The 15,854-nt window shown below is 39.2% G+C and overlaps 1 protein-coding gene across 6 annotated transcripts in view; it reads left to right on the plus strand.

Moving 5' to 3' along the window:
- Window positions 1-15,854, plus strand: part of ARHGAP24 (Rho GTPase activating protein 24) — an 881,574-nt gene that overhangs the window by 648,823 nt on the left and 216,897 nt on the right. Inside the window, exon 1 of one of the 6 annotated variants that reach the window (XM_005208201.5) lies at window positions 4,660-4,939. The exons of 4 other annotated variants lie outside the window; for them this stretch is intronic. The gene's annotated coding sequence lies outside the window, so the exon portion shown is untranslated. Of the gene's footprint in view, window positions 1-4,659; window positions 4,940-15,854 lie in introns of those variants that run through there. One more of the 6 variants, XM_005208202.5, reaches the window with a different exon arrangement.

Consider the following 15,854-nt stretch of genomic DNA (forward strand, 5'->3'; position numbering starts at 1 on the left):
ACAGGTAATTAGGAAGCAGTAGGAGAGGAGATGGAGGCAATCCAATTCACAGCTCACTGGAGAGCTCTGAATCAGTGTGGAGGAGGACTGAGATGGTGGATGAGATTATCTGTGAGCTCAGCTCTCTAAAATTACTTAGTCTTCCCCCTTTTCATTTAGAAAACATGTGTTGTGAATGCAAAGATTTAGCTTCTTCTCCTGAAGAGTTGGCAGCTGAGAGCAGTTTCTTGAAACCACCTGGAAAGGATAGAATTTGTTGTCGGATATCTGCTGTTTAAATAAAGGCAGTTACTGTAGAGTTTAGGAAACAAAGGAAATATCCAGAAGCTCTCAGGACCTTCTAGCAAATATAATCCCATACCTAGTCTGGTGCATGTATCCATAAAGGATATCCTGGCAAGTCAGAGGTATACTCTGGCCTTTGTGTTAGGAAAATTTAAGGGCTTAGAGTCCCCTTGTGTAGGTACAGTTACATACCTAGAGCCCAACAGGGGCTCTTTATTTCTGAGATGCCTAGCTGCTGAGCCACGAGGAGATTTTCAGGGTTCCATCAGTTGTAAAGGTGGGTTGTCTTTGCCCTCATGCTTGTGGACTTAGGTTAGATGCTTGTTGAATGAAGAGTAGTAACCCAGGCAGGACTATAAATAATTCATTCAAGAAATGTTGATCAAAGACTTATTTTATAGTCGACACTGTTCTGAACACTGGGAATGATGAGGTTTAAAAGAGCCTAAATCTTATTGTTCTGATCTTATTTGTAACTTCTGATACATTTCTGATAATATTTTATAATTAAGTTTATAAAACTTATTCTATTTGTTTTAAATCAGACAATAATTGCTTCACAAAATATTTTTTGTTTCTGCCAGACAGCAACTCAAATCAATCGTAGCTATATACATGTATATATATACACATAACTATATATGTGTATATATATCCCCTCCCTCTTGAACCTTCTTCCCACCCATCTAGGTCATACAGAGCACCAGACTGTGCTCCCTGCATTATATAGCAGGTTATTCTAGAAGAGATACAGTGAACATATTTAAACTAATTGAATGAATGAATAACTAAAAAAGAACCAAAGATAATTTTGGATAGTGGTAAGTGCTGTGAAGAAAAACCAAAGTAGAGAAACAAGGTAGAGAGAATGTGTGTATGTGGTCGGGAGGATGGTTAACCAGAGTGGTCAGGATATTCTTTTTCTGGAGAGGAAGCATTTAAAATGAGCTCTGAATGCTGAGAAGAGAATAGTTCTGTGAAGATATGAGGAAGGCACTTTCTAGACAAACGGAACAGCATTTAGAAAAGTGGGAAAGATAAATGGAGGCAAAATGATGGAGAGCCTAGGAGGCTGTGGCTAGGCATTTGGATTTATACCGAGGGCCATGGGAAATCATTGTAGGGATGAAGCAGAGAATGCAGGGGAATTTTTGGACAGTGTGAACCAGGGGATAATGGGAAACCCTTGTAGGGATGAAGCGAGGAATAATGGCTAATGACTGAAGAGTGAACCAGAGGATAATGCGAAACTGCAGGGAATGAAGGAGAGAGATGGTGGGAACCCGTTGGATGATATAAAGCAGGAGATGATGGAAACCAACAGAGGAGATGAAGAGGGGAATGGTGACTCTGGCTGCTGTGAGGAGAATGGACTGTGAACAGAGAAGGCAACATAGCAAGCAGGAGCTTGAACTAGTTTAAGAGGGTTGATGCTTGAGATTTTTATGTGCGTCAGTCTCCTGGGACAGTTAAAAATGTCCACCTATGAAAACTCTTCCCAAACACAAAATAATCTAACAGCTGTTCACGTGATCACTTCCCTTCCCTGCTATCACAAAACTGCTCTCTGGGATTCTTTAGTACAAACCTTCTTCTAATGTTACTGTAAACCTGAAAATTGAGAGGAGGATACCGAGAGTTTGAGAATTCCGATGGCCTTGCCTGTGTTAATACAGTCTGCCCTGGAGTTCACCTCTGCTCTAAGTGCTACTCCCATCAGTGGAATTCAACTCCATAGATTCCATCTTCATAACACAGTAATTCTTCCCCTCTAAACTTACCTAAGGGCTCTGAAATTCAGAGCATGCCCAGAGTTGGGCAACCTGGAATATGTCCAAGGGACCTAAATATAAAGAGAGAGGATTTTTTTAAATGATTGTATACCACTGTGTTATTTTAGATAGTGCTAAATTTCACATATTGACAGCAATTGCTTCCCTCTCAATGGGGACAAAGGAACAGGGTTATGAATTACAAAGTAAGTTTGAGGGCCAATTTCCTGTTGCTTGCACTGGTCACCAAAATTGCTGGTTCTTTCTTTGCTTACCCTATTTTGAGAGACTTTGGTTCCTGAAATCAGTACCTATAATCTATTGTCTGTGACTCAACCCACTTCTGTTCTAAACAACCTGCGGGTACGTGACTTCTCTCTACACCTTTTTTTCCCCTGAGTCTACTCAACAGCCCTGAATCACCCTGACGTCAGTCATTCCATCTGAATCTCTGTGCCTCCTCACAGCCTACTTCTCCTTTAAGGTTTTACTCACACTTCCTTCCTGCCCCTTCTAACATCCCAAAGGCCAAATGTTCAAATAAAGAGTAAAAGCTTAAGAAGTAAAGGAAAAATACGGAAAAATTTTAGTAAACCCAAGGAATACACATCTGTGTGTCAAACTCTTGTCATATTTGACATATTAGTGTTAGGTATAAATGTAGATTAGATGTTAATGTCTGTGGGGTTTTCGTTTTCTTAGAGCTCAATCAAGCAAGATTAATTAAGAACAAAAGGAAAATAGGATCTACCATTGTGTCAAGAAGCACAGAGTATGTTTTACAAGATTTCTCTCTCAACATTTGCGTATTCTGAATATCAACTGTTTATTTGTCAGGGTTGGAAGATTTATATGGTATATGTTAATTACTCAACACTTTGGAAAATGTTTTTAAAAATCTAATCCAATTTTCATTTTAAAAAGTATACTTTTGCAATTATTTGTTCACAATTACATTGCTTTCTGCCAAAGACCAGGACAAGCATAGATAAATGGAATCTTAAAAGTAGACAAGCAATATCAAAACCAAACAGTGAATTTCTGAGATAAGGAATGAGTAAAAGTTTGAAAATGGTCTTTAATGGTCTGAGAATTTAGTTAATTGTGTCTTTGAGTCATAGCATGTAAAGTTGATTTGACATTAATATTTTAAGGAGTCATATCAAATAGAAAGATCAGTAGTGACCAGAGCAATTTTAGCCTGGGCCACTTCATATTTTGGCTTATCTGACCCTAGGATGGATGTTTTTGCGAGTGAATGACTCAATGGGTAGAATGTAAGTAAATGTTGGGCACATGGTTGATGCATGGGAATGAAGAAAAACATAAGTTATAGAAAATTGGCCTTACTTCCCATCTAAACCCTTTGATTTTATTTGAAAATTATGCACTTCTCTGAAAAAGCTATTGCTTGTCAGTTATTATATTCCACAAGGGATGGATGAGGTAGCTTTATAAATATTCAATTAATATTTGTTTAATAAGTGAATGAATTATTTCAAAAGAAAACTTTAAAAAAATTATAATAAAGAAATCAACCCTTCAGTTCAAGAAAAATAATTTCTCATATATAGGTAGGAAAAGTGATGTGACAGATATCAAATAAAAATTATCGTGATGTTTATCTTATATTTAACAAAATATATTAAAAAGTCATAGTCAAGAATAGCTGACTTCCCTGGTGGTCCAGTGGTTAAGAATTCATCTTCCAATGTAGAGTGTGTTGGTTTGATCCCTGTTGGGGGAGGTAAGATCCTGCATGCCTCATGGCCAAAAACATAAAAGAAGAAGCAGTATTGTAACAAATTGAATAAAGACTTTAAAAATGGTCCCCATCAAAAAAATCTTTTAAAAAAGTGATCAAAAAATAAACTTGTATATATGGTGAAATTTTTTTTTTTAGACAATTTAGAAGCAGAGATTTTTGGTAATAATAATGTGTTTCTGATTCAATAGCCAAGTAACTACTTACTCTAACAACTGTCACAGCTCCATCCTTTTCAGGAGTCCTCTGTAAGGACTAAAGGATATTCATAGCCCCTGAAAAATGGCAACTCCTGAGACATAAAAAATATTCTGGAAAATCAGCAGAGGAAAATATTATTTCCTAAATACAGAAGAAATTAGACATTAGAGAGAGAGATGTTCAATATTAAGGACTGTGAAGTGGAGGGAAATGCTTTTTTCTGAGAACAGGTGGTTCTGACATTGTATTACTTCTTGCTGCCAGCTCGTGTGGGTATTCTACAAGGATGCAGAGGAAAAAGGTAAACCATTTCCCCTCGGGTACAATAGTGTAATAGAAAAAGCCTTGAACTGGGAGTTGTGAAATCCAATAGCTATTCTTAGCTGACACATATGAGCTTTGTGAGTGACTTTGCACAAATCGTATTTTCTCTAGGCATCACTTACATTATTTATAAAGTGAAGGCATTGGGCTAAATTATATTTAAGATCCTGATGTGCTTTCTCTGGTTCTCATTTTTAAACCTCCCCCCCACTTTTTTTTTTTTTTGGTCTATTTCTAAATGCTCAAATACTACATTATTTAAGGTATATTTCCTGGCAGTGTTTTTTTTTTTTTTTTTTTTCCTTCCCTCTCTGTCTCTTTCTTCAATATATGGGATAGGAGGATACTGAGTAAGTCTGAGGGGAAGGAGGAAGAAGATTTGCTACAGGAAGGATTTCTATCCCCCTCTACAAGAAAACTTAATACAGCTACCACCGCTTTGAAAGGAATGGTTTATGTCCCAACAGCACTTTCCAGACAAGCTCTGTACTTTTTTGCCAACAGAATTAACTTTAAACTGAAGTCAGTAGACAGTTAAACAAGAGTCGACACTGGAAACAGCTGTGAGTAGACCAGACCAGTTACTTATAAGGTACTGTTTTTTAACTCATAGAAATCTCCTTCAAGGTTCATTTCTTTCAGGCACAAGTATTCTGTGGTCATCTGACCTTTTTCTCCCACTTTGCCTCTATTCTGAGAGAAAACACACTCTTAGAATATCTTAGCTCTTGAGTGTTTCAGTATTGTTTTGGAGCTGTTGTTGGTTGAAGCTGCTAAGATCTTGTTTTGCTTTTAGGAAACTAAGAATTGTTGTTATTTTATATTGAATCTTAGTTTAGTTTTGTCCTTTGTTGACTCTTGTCATGGGTGGCTTTTATGTTTTATTGATCAGGTTGAATAAAGCAGGATATGCTTTAGTATTACAGAATGTACAGAATGCTCTTGACTTGGGGAAGAGGGGCCAAGGTTGGTTAATCCATTGTCAGCTTGAAGTGCAGAACCTATAGAGTCAGATAAGGGAACCAGCACAGGGCAAGCCCAGGCCCTTAAGCTGTCTGGATCAAGTCTCCCGGACCTCATCACAGCTTGGTGTATCTGACCTGGAAAACATGAGTTTTTAAACTGGAGTTTTATCTTTAGGTTGTTTCTATACTTGTTCATTTTAACCCTTCCTTCCCTTTACCCCCATTTAGTTTTACAAATTCTGGTAAACTTTCTTTTTTTTTTAAATTTTTGGATGAAGTTTATCTTATTAAGTTCGTCCACCTTAAAGGGACAGCATTTCTAAGAGTGATATCTGCTATAAGAGTTCAAATCACTGAGCTCTAAAGGGGTTTTCAGAGCAGAAGAGGAGTAGCCCACCTGGCAGTGGAGTGGACAGATAAGACCCCATTTACCACTGTCATCTGAGATGTCCCTCTTGCCCCAGAGGCCTGGTTAGCTAATACTATATATAGTATTTGCTGCTGGTCAGTAAACAAGTAACAGAGAACTAAGGAGTTTTCTATCTATGGACTTTCCAGAAAAGGAAGCTTAGAAGTTTACTACTGAAAACTCCTAAAGTTTAGAGAGAATTTAGCCATTTTTTGGAGAGTTATCTTTCTGAAATCTATAATAATATGTATGTGCTCAGTTGTATCCAACTCTTTGCAGCCCCATGGACTGTAGCCTGCCAGGCTCCTCTGTTCATGGGATTTCCCAGGCAAGAATACTGGATTAGGTTGCCATTTCCTCCTCCAAGGGATCTTCCCAACTCAGGGGTAGAACCCAAGTCTCCTGCATTGGCTAGCGCATTCTTTACCACTGAGCCACCTGGGAAGCCTTAGATATTTTACTGTCTCTCTGGAGAGGACTAAATTCAAAGTTTTGTGAGTTTCTCAGTATTGTCGTCATGAATACACATCATAGATTTATTCTATAACATAATAATACTTGCGGGGCCTGTTCTGTGGTGTGTAAGGCCATCCTTTTTACGTCATAAGGTCACATAATTACTGTGCTTTAAAAAATTGTATTATTTTTATGGGACTTTTTTTCTTGTGTTCATCATTCATTTGGAACTGTGATCTCTTTACCTGCTGGTGTGGACAATTTGTATTCCTCTACTAACTCTCTTCAGCTTCAACCATCTCTTTGTAATGATCATTTCATTTGTGCTGTGCACAAGAAAACCAGAAAACAAACAAGTTTATTAAAAAAAAAAACAAAACATGGAAGGAATGAGAGGCTATAACTTTATCCGAAGACCCAAGAGAACCTTGTATGAGGAAAGTGCAGAGCCAAAGTGCACAGACATGGTGACATCTATTTTAGGTGCTTAGGAGGCTTTTGGTTTGTGTCCAAACTCTTAGTTGTGTTCTGTAGTAGAAGTTGCCATGGAAGTGGCTCTGGGATAACTACCTCATTCCTACATCAGATACAGAAAGTGCTGTTTGTTTTCCTTTTTACACAATTACCGGAGGTATGTGTCAAGGAATCAGTGACTAACCAATTTCAAGGGGGCTATAATATTAATTAGTATTAATCAAATACTGGGCTTCCCAGGTGGCACAGGGGTAAAGAATCTGCCTGCCATCCAGGAGATAAGGAGACGAGAGTTTGATCCCTGGATTGGGAAGATCCCCTGGAGAAGGAAATGGAAACCCACTCCAACATTCTAACCTGGAGAATTCCATGGACAGAGGGGCCTGGCAGGTTACAGTCCATCCATAGGGTCACAGTAAGTTGGACACAACTGAGCATGCGTGAGTGGACAAGTACTAAGTACATTATTTTAGCCTCATTCACACATATGCTGTTCACATGCATGTGTGTCTGAGAAATAGCATAATACTGCTTGGTAGAAAAGAGAGAAAAGGAAAAATGATCATTGTCATCTAATCTCTGCTGTTCTTCTGTGTGCTGATGAAACTTCAGGGAAAAAAAGAGGAAAGTAAGGCTAACTGTCTCCATTATATCTTGGTTTTTAAAAACTGCATCTTTCTCTTATTTACAGATTTTTCTAAGCTGAAAATGCCATAAAACATTGAATTTAGTAGCTGAATATATGTTTTCTTATCTTCCCACATTTTTTTTATGTAGTGCATTTCAGAGCAAAATGGATCACTGGTTTCTCAATGATCTTGATCATTAATTCTGTTTGACACAAGAAAGAAATTAAAACTGGATATGTTAGACAATACGTGAAGCTATAGATTGAGTCCAGGGTAGTTCTACATTCCAGCTTTAATAAGAATCCACTCCAGCAACCCCACTGCTGGGCATACACACTGAGAAAACCAGAAGGGAAAGAGACACGTGTACCCCAATGTTCATCGCAGCACTGTTTATAATAGCCAAGACATGGAAGCAACCTAGATGTCCATCAGCAGATGAATGGATAAGAAAGCTGTGGTACATATACACAATGGAGTATTACTCAGCCATTAAAAAGAATACATTTGAATCAGTTCTAATGAGGTGGATGAAACTGGAGCCTATTATACAGAGTGAAGTAAGCCAGAAGGAAAAACATAAATACAGTATACTAACGCATATATATGGAATTTAGAAAGATGGTAACAATAACCCGGTGTACGAGACAGCAAAAGAGACACTGATGTATAGAACGGTCTTATGGATTCTGTGGGAGAGGGAGAGGGTGGGAAGATTTGGGAGAATGGCAATGAAACATGTAAAGTATCATGTGGGAAACGAGTTGCCAGTCCAGGTTCGATGCATGATGCTGGATGCTTGGGGCTGGTGCACTGGGACGGCCCAGAGGGATGGTATGGGGAGGGAGGAGGGAGGAGGGTTCGGGATGGGGAACACATGTATACCTGTGGCGGATTCATTTTGATATTTGGCAAAACTAATACAATTATGTAAAGTTTAAAAATAAAATAAAATTGGAGGAAAAAAAAAAAATAAGAATCCACTGCTAATTCCTTGATCATAGAGCTTTATAAAGAATTATGCTGTGAGGTCTTTTGTATTGAAGGCCCTTTTCAAACTGAAACTATTTAAAAAAAAAAAAAAAAAACAGGTTTCACCTAGTCAATGTGGAAGTTGGTCCTAGGTGTAAAAGCATTTTGTGATATATATGACAAACTCTTTCTGTTTGAAACAATGAACTAGGGACTATCTTTTGTTTGCAACAGCGAATTTAGGGTCTGCATAAATGTAGAAACATTATCTAAAAAGTAGAAATTTTGCTTATTTTTGCCCCCTACTTTTAGTTAAATGGCATGAGTTATTTTCAAATGGAAAGAATACTATGTTAATTCAGTAAAAGTTTTCTCTACTTGACTGTTTCAGGTTAATTAAAATTTAATTTTCACATTCATACCTAATTAGAAAATTTGACACATGATATATATTATCACTGAAAACTCAGTGTCATTAGGAATGCACACTTGGGAAGGTTTCTATTTAGAAAATGACTCTTAAAATTAGTAAAGAAGGAAAATTTGAAATAAATTAACATGTGACAGTGTTCACTGATAATACCTTATGTGTCTGCATGCATACCCAGTTGTATCCGACTCTTTGCAACATTCTAGACTGTAGCCCACCAGGATCCTCTGTCCATGGGATTCTCCAGGCAGCAATAATGGAGTGGGTTGCCATTTCCTGCTCTGACCCAGGAATCAAACCTGCATCTCCTGAGTCTCCTGCACTGGCAGGCACATTCCTTACCACTGTACCACTGGGAAGCCCACAGTGCCTTATAAGGATCCTTTTTTTTCACACAACCTTGTGAGAATTCTCCAGAAGTAGTCAAAGCTAGCCCCTCTTAAACTAGAATTCAGTGAGCAAGATGTATGCTTTCCAAGGGGCTGTCAAGCTTAATGCTGTAGGATGTGAACTTGAGAGAGAAGCTACTGATATTTCTTCAATTGGTGAACAGAGAGATAATTGATTTGTTCTGATAAAAATCTGCATTTAGCTTATTTTCAATTGCAGCCTCTCAGGAAAGAAAAGATGCTCAAACAGCAGAACTATATCCTTATATACTGGCCTTTTTTGATGAACTAAATCAATACTTCTGGACAATTGAAGAGGTGATGTGGTTAAAGACCGAGATTCTTTTGGTATGTTTTAGTGCAATAAGTGGCTTCCCGGGTGGCTCAGCATGTAAAGAACCTGCCTGCAATGCAGGAGACACCGTTGACGTGGGTTCAGTCCCTGGATTGGGAAGATCCTCTGGAGAAGGAAATGGCAATCCACTCCAGTATTCTTGCCTGGGAAATCTCATGGATAGAGGAGCCTGGCAGGCTACATTCCATGGGGTCAAAACGAGTCAGACACCACTGAGCAGCAGCAGATCTAAGTGTCTGTTAAGTGAATATAACTTAAAAGATTGTTAACAAATACATGATCCAAAAACCATATATATTTTACTTCATATTTTATTACCAAAGTGTTTGCTATTTAGTTCACTGCTGGGGCATGCTAAAACATGAAAATTTCATTATATAATGCCATTTAACAAATTATGAAATTGCTGTTAGCAACGAGTAATTTGGAACTGTAAATTGCTATGAATAAACAGCATCGGGTGCCTATTGTCAATAATAATTTAAAAAGTAGAGTTGGAGGACATAGAGGTATCAGCCATTTTCCAATACCCCTTTTTGGTTTGTTGATTTCGCTGAAAGCATTGTGGAATTGATAATGCATTTGCTAGAAGAAGATGCTGCTAGCATTTGCTGTATTAATAGTTGGGGGGTGGAAACAGAAGAATAAATAAAAATGGCTGAGTCTAAGACAATTTTACAAGCCAAATATTATTTTGGTAAGCTTTAAACAAAGATTAGATAAGTTACAAAGATCTAGGTAAAATGCTGACATCTTTCCAAATTAACAGGGCTTCCCTGGTGGCTCAGACGGTAAAGCGTCTGTCTGTCTGCAATGCAGGAGACCCGGGTTAGATCCCTGGGTTGGGAAGATCCCCTGGAGAAGGAAATGGCAGCCTACTCCAGTATTCTTGCTTGGAAAATCCCATGTATGGTGGAGCCTGGTAGGCTACTGTCCATGGGGTCGCAAAGAGTCAGACACGACTGAGTGACTTCACTTCACTTCCAAATTAACAAGAAAATAATAATAATTCTGGGCAGTTTTCATTTGTCTGTATCTTCTATCTCCAACCGACTTGCTTTTGAATATGTTTAATATCAAGCATATCTTCTGTAGTCCTTCTCCAGAGCACAGGGCTAGTCCATCAGGAAAGTTAGCACCCAGAGGTCCTCCTCCCCACTTGAAAACATTTTAAGTAGAGTTGAGTACAATGGAAAAGAAAGTGACCTTCCTGTAAAACATTAAATGTAAAATACCTTTCCTAACTCACAAAGGAGTTAACTATTACGAGGATTATAAAGAGAATGATAATACAAAAGGAAAATAAATTGTCACGAATTTCACTCTCCAGTAGAGTAATTCCTATTGTTAGATTTCCTTCTGTATCTGTGTTCATAATATGGCACCAATATTTCGTTTCACCTTATTTTTACAAAATCAGCTTCACACTGCAAATTTGGACTCCACCTTTTTCATGTAAAATTTTATTGGCAACTTTTTCTATATCTTCAGAACACCTTGGAAAACAAATAATTGACAAGGGTATAATCCTCTGTTCTATGACTATCCCATACATAATAAAACACACCCCTCCCACACTGTTGGGGACCTGCATTGTTTCAATGTGTTGTGTGATAAATAAAATAAGAACAAGCATTGATTTATATATGTCTTTTCTGCTCATTTGGTTCTTTTAGAGCTGCGATGACTTAGCAATGAGCAAGTCTAAATCCTTCGTTTTACAGAGTAGGGGAACTAAGTCCGGAAATATTACTCATTTAGCATCCAGGCTTCCGGCTTTCAGTCTTATTTCTATCTTCATCCAGAAGAAGTAATGACTGGATGATAAAATTATTCAGGGGCAAAAGGTGAAAGCATAATTTCCTCCTGTTGAGTAAGAGGTCAACCATGTACCCTATTCTCTGAAAATCCTCAGGGAACGGAAGCATTCTCAGACTAAAGAAGGAGCTCAAAATTCCATGCCAGAAGTCTTTATTACACAAGGGGTGGTAAACATATAACAGCTATGGGAACATTTTTAAATAGCTGTCGTTTCATTAATGAGTATTTGCTGAAGCATTTCCTGGGCCACTGCTGTTTATGGAACTTTTAAACAAAATATTTATGAAGATGAAACCAGGCTTTGCTTCATAAATTATGTCCTTTTACCTGTTCCTGTGCTTTTCCTCAGGGCACAACCAATGTTCAGGCCTCTGTTACACTGAACAAACACACACTCAGCTTTCTCAACCAAGTTTTCTCTTTTTGGTGCCAAGAAAAATTGTATTTTCTGTCTTTGCTTCCTCGCCTCCCTCTGACTCTGTCAGTTCAGTTCAGTCGCTCAGTTGTGTCCGACTCTTTGCAACCCCATGAACCGCACCACGCCAGGCCTCCCTGTCCATCACCGACTCCCGAAGTTCACCCAAACCCATGTCCATTTCGTTGGTGATGCCATCCAACCATCTCATCCTCTGTCTTCCACTTCTCCTCCTGCCCTCAATCTTTCCCAGCGTCAGGGTCTTTTCAAATGAGTCAGCTCTGCGCATCAGGTGGCCAAAGTATTGGAGTTTCTGAGTCTATAACTCTTTGCAATTGGACATCTATTTCTATCACAATACTGAAAATCTCTCAGAGGTTGCTAATGATGGCTGACTTGATGGTTACATCCAACAGCTTCTTATCTTCGTGCCCACCTCCCCCTTGCTACCGTTTATACTGTTTACCTTTGTGCTCTCTTCTTGAAATACTTCTGTCCTGGGGTATTAGGGATCTGATACTGGCCTGCACTTCCATCCCTTTTTTCTTCACTCTCTTCAGAGGTCTCCTGTCTTCTTGCCGCTTCCTGGTTCTGTGTTTGTTTTATTGTTTGATTTTCCCCTATTATACTTTCTTCCTCAGAGGACTGCATCCAGTCTCACAGCTTCAACTTAAAGCCCAATCTAGAGGTCAGGTCAGCAAGATCTCTCCCAACTCATACTTTGTACAAGTTGTTTTAAACGCCCCCTTCCTCTGCATTCACAATGCTTTGTCTTAGCAGGGAACTGGGCTGTATTTTAGTCCCAAATTGACTATACGTAGTATCGAAAAAGGTATTTTTATGTTGGAAAGGTATATTTCGTATGTAGACTCAGTCATTTTTAATGAGTGGGGGACCAAGCTGGGAATTCCTACTTCTGTTTCTTTCCCATACTAGATTCTGAGGTTTACTATGGTAACCCGCTACGCCCATTCCTGTGCCAGTACCTATCTGTATGACATCTTCACTCCCGGCCAGTGACAGATGGGCCTATAGGCGTGTTGGCTAATATAAGCAAAATGGCCATAATATCCCCTTTTACTTTGAGCTATCTAGGATGAGGGTTGGTAAACTACAGTCCATAGGCCAAATCTGGCCCTCTGCCTGTTTTCATAAATTTTCTTGGAACACAGCCACGCCATTTCACCTATGTATTATTTCTTAAGTAGTTGCCCTGCTGGTCAGAGCCCCCTATACAATACCTGTTTCAGGTATTCTAGTGTTTCGAACTCAATGTCTTTCCTTCACTCAAATGAGTCCTTCATCTTTATCTTCTTCCTCACTTCCTATACAGCCAGGTGATGGTGATTACAGGATTCAAAAATATGTATTCTCAGCATTTTCTTCTCATTGTTCTCATGGGCACCATCTTCCTCAGAATTTAATTATTTCTTCAGTCCTTTACCATTCTAATCCACACCATTGGCAGTTTAAAGGACATATCTATGTATAGTCTTCCCCCCAACTAATTTTTCAGTGAGTTTTTAGTAGAAGATTAAGAGCAAATGCTATGGAGTTGACTTTCAGGAGTTGAGGCCCCAGCTCTGGTACACTGTGCATGTACTATCCTATGCAAGCCACTTACTATTTGTAAGCTTTCATTTTCTCACATAAAAAAAGAGTTCCAATCATGAATAACATGTATGTGTTCTAGCTAGTGCTCTATACACTTCCCATGCATTCCTTCCTTCATTTCCTATGCAAAAGAGCACATTTTATTCGATGTATATTGAACATTCTTAAAAGGTGAAATCCAATTAATCTTAAAGAGACTGGCTTATTTATTCTTCTTGAGTTCCTTTGGCTTAATGAAGAAACCTACACTAAAGTTGGAAAAGAAAGACCCTGATGCCAAGAAAGATTGAGGCCAAGACGAGAAGGGGACACAGAGGATGAGAGGGTCTAATGGCTCACCAGTTCGATGGGCATGCGTTTAAGCAGACTCCGGGAGGTAGTGAAGGACAGGGAGGCCTAGGCCACGGTGCGGCAGAGAGTCAGACGCAACTGAGTGACTGAGCAACAACCCAACACTGAAGGCAAACCCAAATAACACCAGTGCTGCTGCTGCTGAGTCGCTTCAGTCGTGTCCGACTCTGTGCGACCCCACAGACGGCAGCCCACCAGGCTCCCCCGTCCCTGGAATTCTCCAGGCAAGAACAGTGGAGTGGGTTGCCATTTCCTTCTCCAATGCATGAAAGTGAAAAGTGAAAGTGAAGTCGCTCAGTCGTGTCCGATTCTTTGTGATCCCATGAACTGCAGCCTCCCAGGCTCCTCTGTCCATGGGATTTTCCAGGCAAGAGTACTGGAGTGGGGTGCCATTGCCTTCTCTGATAACACCAATGACCTTAGTCTAATTGCAAGTGGCGATGAGTGTGTCATTTTGTTTTGAGACAAAGGCATTCTGGCCTCACTTTTTTCTTTTAAGAAAGGAGAAGAAAAGTTAAACAATTATTTTTCCCTTTTTGATAACCATAAACTACATGGTGCAAATAAATACTTTTATATTGCTAGGTGGTTTTCTTTATTCTCTACAACTCAACCTTATAGTCACAAAGCAAACAAGTGGAATAACCAGAAGTCTACCCAGGATTTTTGATAATAAATTTCCTGCCTCATTTGCATCAGTTCAGTTCAGTTCAGTCACTCAGTCTGACTCTTTGCAATCCCATGGACTACAGCACAGGCCTCTCTGTCCATCACCAACTCCAAGAGCCTACTCAAACCCATGTCCATCACATCAGTGATGCCATCCAACCATCGCATCCTTTTTCAGTCTCCTCTTTCACTTTAATCTAGAGGCTCTTTAGTTCTTCTTCGCTTTCTTCCATGAGGGTGGTGTCATCTGCGTATCTGAGGTTATTGTTATTTCTCCCAGCAATCTTGATTTCAGCTTGTGCTTCATCCAGCCTGGCATTTCTCATGATGTACTCTGCATAAAAGTTAAATATGCAGGGTGACAATATACAGCCTTGATGTACTCCTTGCCTGATTTGGAACCAGTCTGTTGTTCCATGTCTGGTTCTAACTGTTGCTTCTTGTCCTGCATACAGATTTCTCAGGAGACAGGTCAGGTGGTCTGGTATTCCCATCTCTTTCAGAATTTTCCACAGTTTGTTGTGATCCACACAGTCAAAGGCTTTGGTGTAGTCAATAAAGCAAAAGTAGATGTTTTTCTGGAGCTCTCTTGCTTTTTTGATGATCCAGCAGATATTGGCAATTTTATCTCTGGTTCCTTTGCCTTTTCTAAATCCAGCTTACTGCTTATCTTTTTTTGAATTTAAGAATCCATGCAGAGACACAGTCAAATTTAAGCAGAAATACTCCACAGTAACGATTAAGGGTTTTCAGGTGTCTTTGAGGAATATTATTTCACTATATTTTTAACCTAGAGCAATGGATTAATGTGGTTTTTCCAAATTGATACATGCCTGTCTCTTTGGGTAGACACACTGACCATTTGCCCTTGTGCCAAATATGAGGTTTTTTTAAAAGCTATGCTAGTGTCTCTTTTAGGGCTTTCCCCTAGAGACCATGAAATTATTCCTGTCAGAGGACTTAGGCTTTTTCTTAACATCAAAGGGTTCTGTGGTTTATTTCATTTCCTTAATCAGCTCATTAATTACTTCTAAATGGAAATTGCACAAATCATACAATAAGGAAGTTGGATGGGATCTTAAAGATCTTGTCATTGAGCCTGCACATATTTCAAATGACCAAAACAGTTCAAAGTAGGCTAAGTGACTTTCAAATGACCAAAACAGTTCAAAGTAGGCTAAGTGACTTTTCCATGATCATAAAGCAAGTCCACAACACGTTTCTTCTGGAAGAACATCTACCTTGCGTTTATACTGGCAACTTCTTGGAATATTGATTGAAATGAACAGTCTCAAACTCACAAAGAATAAGCCTGACTCTTCTCTCCCCTTTTCTCTCTTTCTGAGTCAGCAGGAATTGTTAGCATCCAGTATGTATATTGGGGCTTCCCTGGTGGCTCAGAGGTTAAAGCGTCTGCCTGGAATGCGGGAGACCTGGGTTTGATCCCTGGGTTGGGAAGATCCCCTGGAGAAGGAAATGGCACCCCACTCCAGTACTCTTGCCTGGAGAATCCCATGGAGGGAGGAGCCTGGTAAGCTACAGTCCATGGGGTCGCAAA

The sequence above is a fragment of the Bos taurus genome, chromosome 6 (genome assembly GCF_002263795.3).
Source record: "Bos taurus isolate L1 Dominette 01449 registration number 42190680 breed Hereford chromosome 6, ARS-UCD2.0, whole genome shotgun sequence".
Classification (NCBI taxonomy): Eukaryota; Metazoa; Chordata; class Mammalia; order Artiodactyla; family Bovidae; genus Bos; species Bos taurus.